This window comes from Melanotaenia boesemani, chromosome 6 (assembly GCF_017639745.1).
Source record: "Melanotaenia boesemani isolate fMelBoe1 chromosome 6, fMelBoe1.pri, whole genome shotgun sequence".
In the NCBI taxonomy this organism is placed as follows: domain Eukaryota; kingdom Metazoa; phylum Chordata; class Actinopteri; order Atheriniformes; family Melanotaeniidae; genus Melanotaenia; species Melanotaenia boesemani.
Genome location: NC_055687.1, coordinates 7,952,631 through 7,960,069, shown reverse-complemented (window position 1 = coordinate 7,960,069; position 7,439 = coordinate 7,952,631).

Here is a 7,439-nt window from a genome sequence, read left to right as displayed (position 1 = left end):
CCATAACACTACATACAGTTATAAAGTTTACTTGTGTTACACTCTAAGAAAAAAGGGTACCCAATTGTGCTGTTAGTGGTAAAAAGGATTGTCACTGTGGTACCCTCAAAGGTACTGCTGTTGTACCCTCAACAGAGGGAACTTATTTGTACCCCTGTATTTGTACCGTTGTATTTATACCTTATCAAGACCATTATTGCATCTCTGGTGACCATCTTGTACCCAAATTTAAAAGTGGAAAATGTCTCCCATCTAGAGATTTAAAAGCAGTTTATTAAAATCTGCTTTACATTTATAAGGCAAATGTATAGCTATACTGTGTAGCCATTTTTTCGTTTTTTCTTGTGTTTTGTTGTGTGTCTGTAAACATTTTAATTGCTCTGATGTTGAGATTTTAATCTCAATGAGGTTAACCAAGGTTAAAAAATGGTAATAAAAGAAAATAAATGGGCTCGTAGTGGGTACATAAATCCAGATTGTACCCTGAAGGACAGAAATGTGCTTTTTCTGAAGGGTAATGCTTTGAAGGTGATATTTATCAGACAGACTCCAGTTTGTGTACATGCATAATGTGTCCTCACACAAACCCAAGTCAGTTATGGTATTCCTCAGGGTTCTGGACTTGGACCAATTCTGTTTTCACTCAGTGCTTTTTTGGGTACAATATTCACCTGCACTCTTATGCAGATTATCCAGTCCAAAATATAAAAACAGAGGCAAAATGTCGACATGTCAAGAGTTGGAAAAATCCAAGGAGAACAGGTGAGTTTTAAGAAGAGAATTAAAATCAGGACGAGGCCTGTCTGATATGCATGGGCAGGTAATTCCACGATCTGGGGCCAGTAACACCAAAGGCTTGATCTCTTCGGAGCTTACGCTTTGTTCTCGGCACCATCAAGAGCAGCTGATCAACTGATCTAAAAGAGCGTGAAGGTGCGTAAGGGTGAAGGAGCTCAGCGAGGTACGGTGGTGCAAGGCCATAGAGTGATTGAAAAACAAATTAAATTACTTTAAACTGGATTCTAAAATGAACAGGCAGCCAATGGAACAATGCTAAAACCGGAGAAATGTGTTTAAGTTTATGTGTGCCAGTTAAAAGATGCGCAGTGGCATTTTGCACCATTTGAAGGCGAACAATGGAAGACCCACTAACTGACAAAAACACAGTTGTCCAGCTAAGAGGTTATAAATGCATAGATAACAGTCTCAAAATGTTGCTTTGGAATAATTGGCTTCACATTAACTAGCTGCCTTAAGATATAAAATCTTTCCTTTACTTGACTGTCTAGCTTAAATACAGAGACCATTGTAATACCCAATTTTTGATGACTGGCTGGTTGTACTGAGCCAAATAACAGGGAAGGACCCAGTCATACCACCAAAAGCCATAAACTCAGTTTAATCTTCACTGAAATTTAAAAATTTACAAGCCATCCATGCTTTAATAATCTGGAGACATTATGCCATGGGAGATTATTTCCAGCTTTATTCATCAATGAAACCTGAAGAAACAAATCAGTCTCTTAAACTTACAGACTTGTGTAGGTGACATTAAATCCTGAATGAGTTATAGTTTGTTTGTTCTCTGTCAGCATCAATACTTTCTTTGGACGTTGTCATGTTGGCTTATTACGACTGTGAGGAAACTTGGGGTCATCTTTGACTAGGACTTGCACTTTCTTCCACAAATTAATCAGGTGTCTAAATCAGTATTTTTCCATTGCCAAGGAACATTCCCAAGATCAGGAATATTCTGTCTCAAAGTGACACTAAAAAACCTAACCATGCTTTTCAGTGTTGTGCCTGACTGAGTTCTTTGAACGATCATTCATAAACCGGTTCACATTTTGGGTGAACATGAACTGAACGTACGATATTTCTGCCTGATGAACATTATTGTGAGCGCGCTCATTCTGGCGTTTGTGAACAGCGTTCTTTCACAGCTGAACTTTGTTCAAGAGGATACCAGATTTCCATGGAGCCTTCTAGGCAAAATCCCAGCTAAAACACATCATAGACAGGCCTTAATATATGAAAAACACCAAATTTGGCAGTACCAACCACCACAGAGCCACACTGCCCATGAGTCAACAAATTGAGAAACATGGAGGCAAAATCCAATGAAGGCAGGAGCATCACCTCTGTCTCAGTGATCACTACAGCATCTCCGTATGATCACTTAAAATAATTTTTTGAAAAGGTCGGTGATGATCCAGGAGGGAGAAATCTGGCCTTTTTGTGTAAACTTTGCCTGCAGGATGTCAAGAATTAACTTCAGACATTAACAATGTAAACAGCAGATTGAAATAAAGCACCCGGCTCACCTTCCAAGGTATGTGAACTAAATGTCACTAAAAACAATCTAAAGACTTGGCAACGGCGTGCTAAAGCAAATTCTCTACCAGCCAGGACTAGATAACTGCGTCCAGTAGAGGCAGCTGCGTTGTCTTCATCTCCAGGCGCAGCTGGAAAACCTTCTGCTGTATAATGTCGGGGACCAGCAGCGTTTGAGGAAAGAGGAACCCTCAGCTTTCATAAACTTGAGAAATACAAGACATATGGTCTTGCATGTCTTTTTTGTTTTGTTTTTTACTTATTCATTTGGGCTGAATGTTGCACTTTTATGACCCTCTCTCAGGTCCATCCAGTTTTCCATACATGAACAATGCTTCTTATTTCTGATATTTCTGTACAACACTTTGAATCACCCTGTCATTGTATTGTGCAATACAAATAAACTTACCTTGACTATGAAAGCCAGTCAAACCTGAACACAATTTGGTGTTAAAGTTGTGCTACTTAAGCTACTAAAAGCATTTTAATTGTATAAGTGAGTGAAAATTAAATAGGAAAAATGCCATTGAATGTGGAGAAAAGAAACACTGCATAAATACCAGATTGAAGACCAAACATGATCACAGCAGGGTACACGTTGAGTGTGTAGTAGTTCTTTTGTTCATGCTTAGTTAATCCATGATGTCATCTACCTGCTCACAAGCTTTTTGTTTAACATTTAGATTGTCTTTTTATTCAAACATCTCCAAATGTACTATTCAAATGCAAAGGATCACACAAAGTAAACTTTACTTCAATCATGTTAAAGATGGTCATAAGGATGTTTTTTCTGTGTGTTAATATGGTCTCCCTCCTTCTTAGAACAGGTTAGATTGAAAAATTTAAATTACAGTTGTTTTAAACACATCCCTAACAGTTTTTGGTTTATTTGGATAATATATACATATTTTTGGTTAGAGTTTGATTGCAAACATTTCTGTTAAAAAATTTCTGTTAAAACATTTCTGTTTCTGTTTGTAGTCAGTTTCACTCAATAAAATGTGTATAACGGTACAGAAGTGAAGTTCCTGCTAATAGAAAAAAAAGGAAAGTCACCGTCTTTGCTTGTGATTTGGGTCATTGCCTCTTGTAAATCTGTGAACCCGAGTCCTAAAAAAACCTGCGGGATTAGTTGCAAATTTAAAACAATTTGCATCTTTCAAAGAAGCACATATTATTCATTCAAATAACATCACCACATAAAGTCGACCTTTATTCTGATTTATTAAAAAAACACTCCTGGTTTTAGCGCATGAAGAGGCACTTCATTCACAATTAAATAAATAAATAATGAAATTGTTGCTGAAATGTCAAAGGTGGAACGACTTTTGTGGGATACATTAGTTGTATAGCTGCAATGTTAAAAACTGCTTTCTGATATTGTGTCTATCGGGCTGTAGCCTCAATATGACTTGAGACCTTATGCTGCCCTGACATTGAAAAGTAAAGAATAAAAGTTAGAATAGAAATAGAAAATGTATAACAACAACATATCAGCTAAACAGCATTACTATACTGTGCCTATGGTGTTTTGTTGTTTCTGGATCTACCACTTCTATTCTTTTTAGCCTTAAGCTCATACGAGATTATGACATGGTCATGATCTTAGGGTTTTAATTTAAGGTTTTTAGTCTTGTCATGTTTAGTTTTGGTTTCCTGTCTTATTTTGTAGCTTAATTCCTCTTGTGTATTGTGTTCTGTTTTGCTTCCTGTTCTTTAGCTCACCTGGTTTGATTTTCTCATTCACTTCACCTCTTTCTTATTATTCCCTCAGTGTATTTATACCCCTTTGGTTTTCAGTTTCCTTTGTCAGATACTTGTGGTATTTCCCTGTCGTGTGGTTCCTGAGTTTCTTGGCTCTTAAATTAAAACCTTTGGGCTTTTGGGTCCTAGACTCCACTGCATCGTGACGGACATGCTTCTTGATGATAAATGCCCAAAATGTATAACTGATTGTACAATGATCAGCGTTCCACTCTCATACATTACATGAGAAAAGACTTTTAACACACGTAAAACCTTTTGTTTGGTCTGCTTTTAAATACTACTCTATGAATAAATTATTCATGTGAAAAACTGAAAAAAATCACCAACTTCATCATACTGAAAACTGCTGTTGTGTGGTTTGTAGAAGATCTGGTACATAATTTGAAAAAAGGATATTTAAACTTATTATAGCCTTACATTGTGAAAACTAAGGAATTTTAGAGAAGATTTCCTCAAATTATTTCCTTTTTTTTCATTTATCATTCCCGACTAGAAGAGAACACTCCACCCTATTCCAGCATTGAGGTCCTCTCCCTTAGAGACAGGGTGAGAAGTAAGGTCATGTGGTTTGGGCATCTGGTCAGGATGTCTCTTGGACCTCTCTTTGGTGAGGTATTCCGGGCATGTCCCAAAGGGAGGAGACCCCGGGAAAGACCCAAGATATGGTGGAGAGATTACATCTCTCGGTTGGCTTGAGAACGCCTTGGGATCCACCCGGATGAGCTGGCAAATGTGGCCGGGGCAGGGCTTCTCTGCTTAGCCAAGTGCCCCTGCAAACCGACCCCGGATAAGCAGCAAGAAAATGGATGGATGGATCTCTGTTTTTCTTTTTTTAGTATGTGCAGGTGTTTTCATCTTTACATGAGATAAAATTTACTGTAATGAACTGTATTTAACCAACATGTTGCACAAGCTTTTATTAAAAAGATGTTAAATGTGGAAAACGCTGTTATTTTGCATGGCTGACTAATTGTCTAAGACCTGGTACACACATAACGATTGTTTTAATCTTATGAGATTTTTTATCTGGTTGAGACCTCACACGTGAAGATAAAAAAAAGGTAAGTTTTGATCGTATTGTGTGTGGTGTGCTCCGAAAATGTAATCACAGAACAACACACACATAAAGGTGCTGTTCCGCAGCTCATCTACAATCTAGTCCTCCGAAGCGGACAAATATCGAAACGTAGAAGAAGAACCATAGCAACAACCGACAAAAAACAAAGAAGAAGAACCATAGCAACAACCGACAAAAAACAAAGAAGAAGAACCATAGCAACAACCGACAAAAAACAAAGAAGAAGAACCATAGCAACAACCGGCAAAAAACAAAGAAGAAGAACCATAGCAACAACCGACAAAAAACAAAGAAGAAGAACCATAGCAACAACCGACAAAAAACAAAGAAGAAGAACCATAGCAACAACCGACAAAAAACAAAGAAGAAGAACCATAGCAACAACTGGCAAAAAACAAAGAAGAAGAAACATAATAACAATCGGAAAACCAGAAGATATATAGGACGAGGGAATGATGGTGGTCTTGGGACTATTGTTAACAGAAAAAGCCAGAAAGAAAAAAAAAATAACAGACTGGAGACGGCGTGAACACGGACTTTATTTACTTCCTTGTTCCCCAGCCAGCTCGCTCTCTGATTGGCTACATTCTGTGCCACGTCACCATCCACGCAGTCAGAATGCACGAGTCGTTGGCGTTCCTCAGAAACCACCTCTGAAATATTGAACATGTTCAATATTGCCAATTGTCGGCTGCGACCCCTTTTCGGAGCGGATTATCAGGACAAATCGGCTCGGAACACACCACAGACCAAATGATAATCGTACAGGGAAATCTCACGATGATCGGGCGTTTGCTGTCAGAGGTCGGGAAGAGGCAAAATCAGGAAAAAAACTGTCCAAAATCGTTATGTGTGTAACAGGCCTAAGTAATGAGTATGTTTATTTTCTTGTTTTCTTCTGATGTCTTTAACTGCATTTGCACATTTTGTAATTAGCACAAAATGCAGACAATGGAAAAATGTTTACCCAAACGAAGTACAAACTATAAACATGGTGATGCAATGTAGGAAGACTCAGACAAAACAAAATGAAACAGAAACACATTTAAATTTTAAAATTATATAAAATTTTTAATAATTTTAATTTTTAATTAATATTAATATTATTATTTTTATTTAATTATAGCTCCAATTCAGACTTTATGGATCAGGGCCACACCTCTATAAGAGCTCATGATTTCATGGAATGTCATTTTATCGACAGCGCGATACAGTTTAGCGAAATTAGGGGAGTGAGTTTAAAAAAAAAGTATAGAGAAGGTCTAATATAAAGGTTTGTTATTCAAATTATTGAACAAAGTTGTTGAACTATTCTGTTCTATTAGTCTCATAAGACAGAAAGAGGGAAGAGATAGATTCATACCACTCAGGAAATGCTGACAGCATTGATGCAAAACTTTTGTGTGTCAACCATTTTGCAGGTTTAGCTGTAACAAAAATTAGGTTGAAAAGTTGTTGAATTTCTGACAGAATATTTAGGACTGAACACAAACAGGAAAGGAGAACGCCTCCACCAGCCTGAACACCAGTCTGTCAGAATGTCAAGATACCATTTAAACTGCAGCTCCAATGATTAGCTTTCCTGAGGGATATGTAATCAGTACTGTTGGATTTTTATTCATGTGCTGGAAAACAGCCAACAAGGGATTCTTTTAAATCCTAGAATCTCTGCCTCCCTCTCTCTCAATCTATGTTTCTTTATCTTTCCTAGTTTGTATTTCTGTATCTATCTATAAATCACTTTATCTTTGTATATTTGTTTATTTCTCTTTATATGATCTGCCTCTCTGTTTCTGTCATATATATATGTATATATATATATATACATATACATATATATATATATATATATATATATATATATATATATATATATATATATATATATGTGTGTGTGTGTGTGTGTGTGTGTGAGAAACATATGTATAAAGACAGAATTAGTTTTATATACTTTTATATAGAAAGACAGATCATATAAAGATAAATTTATGAAGATAGATAGATAGATAGATAGATAGATAGATAGATAGATAGATAGATAGATAGACTAGAAAAGTGAGCCTAAACTATTGACTAGTAGTCTACATGTATATCGATTTTAATATAACGATATTTCTCTATGTCATCAGCTGTCTTTGTATTATTTATATAACTATATATAATCTATCTGCCTGCCTGGCTAATTTGATTTATTACTTTGAGTGTGTTTATATTTGTTTTTCATCGCTTTTATCCTTCTGAATTTGTTATACCTCTAGTT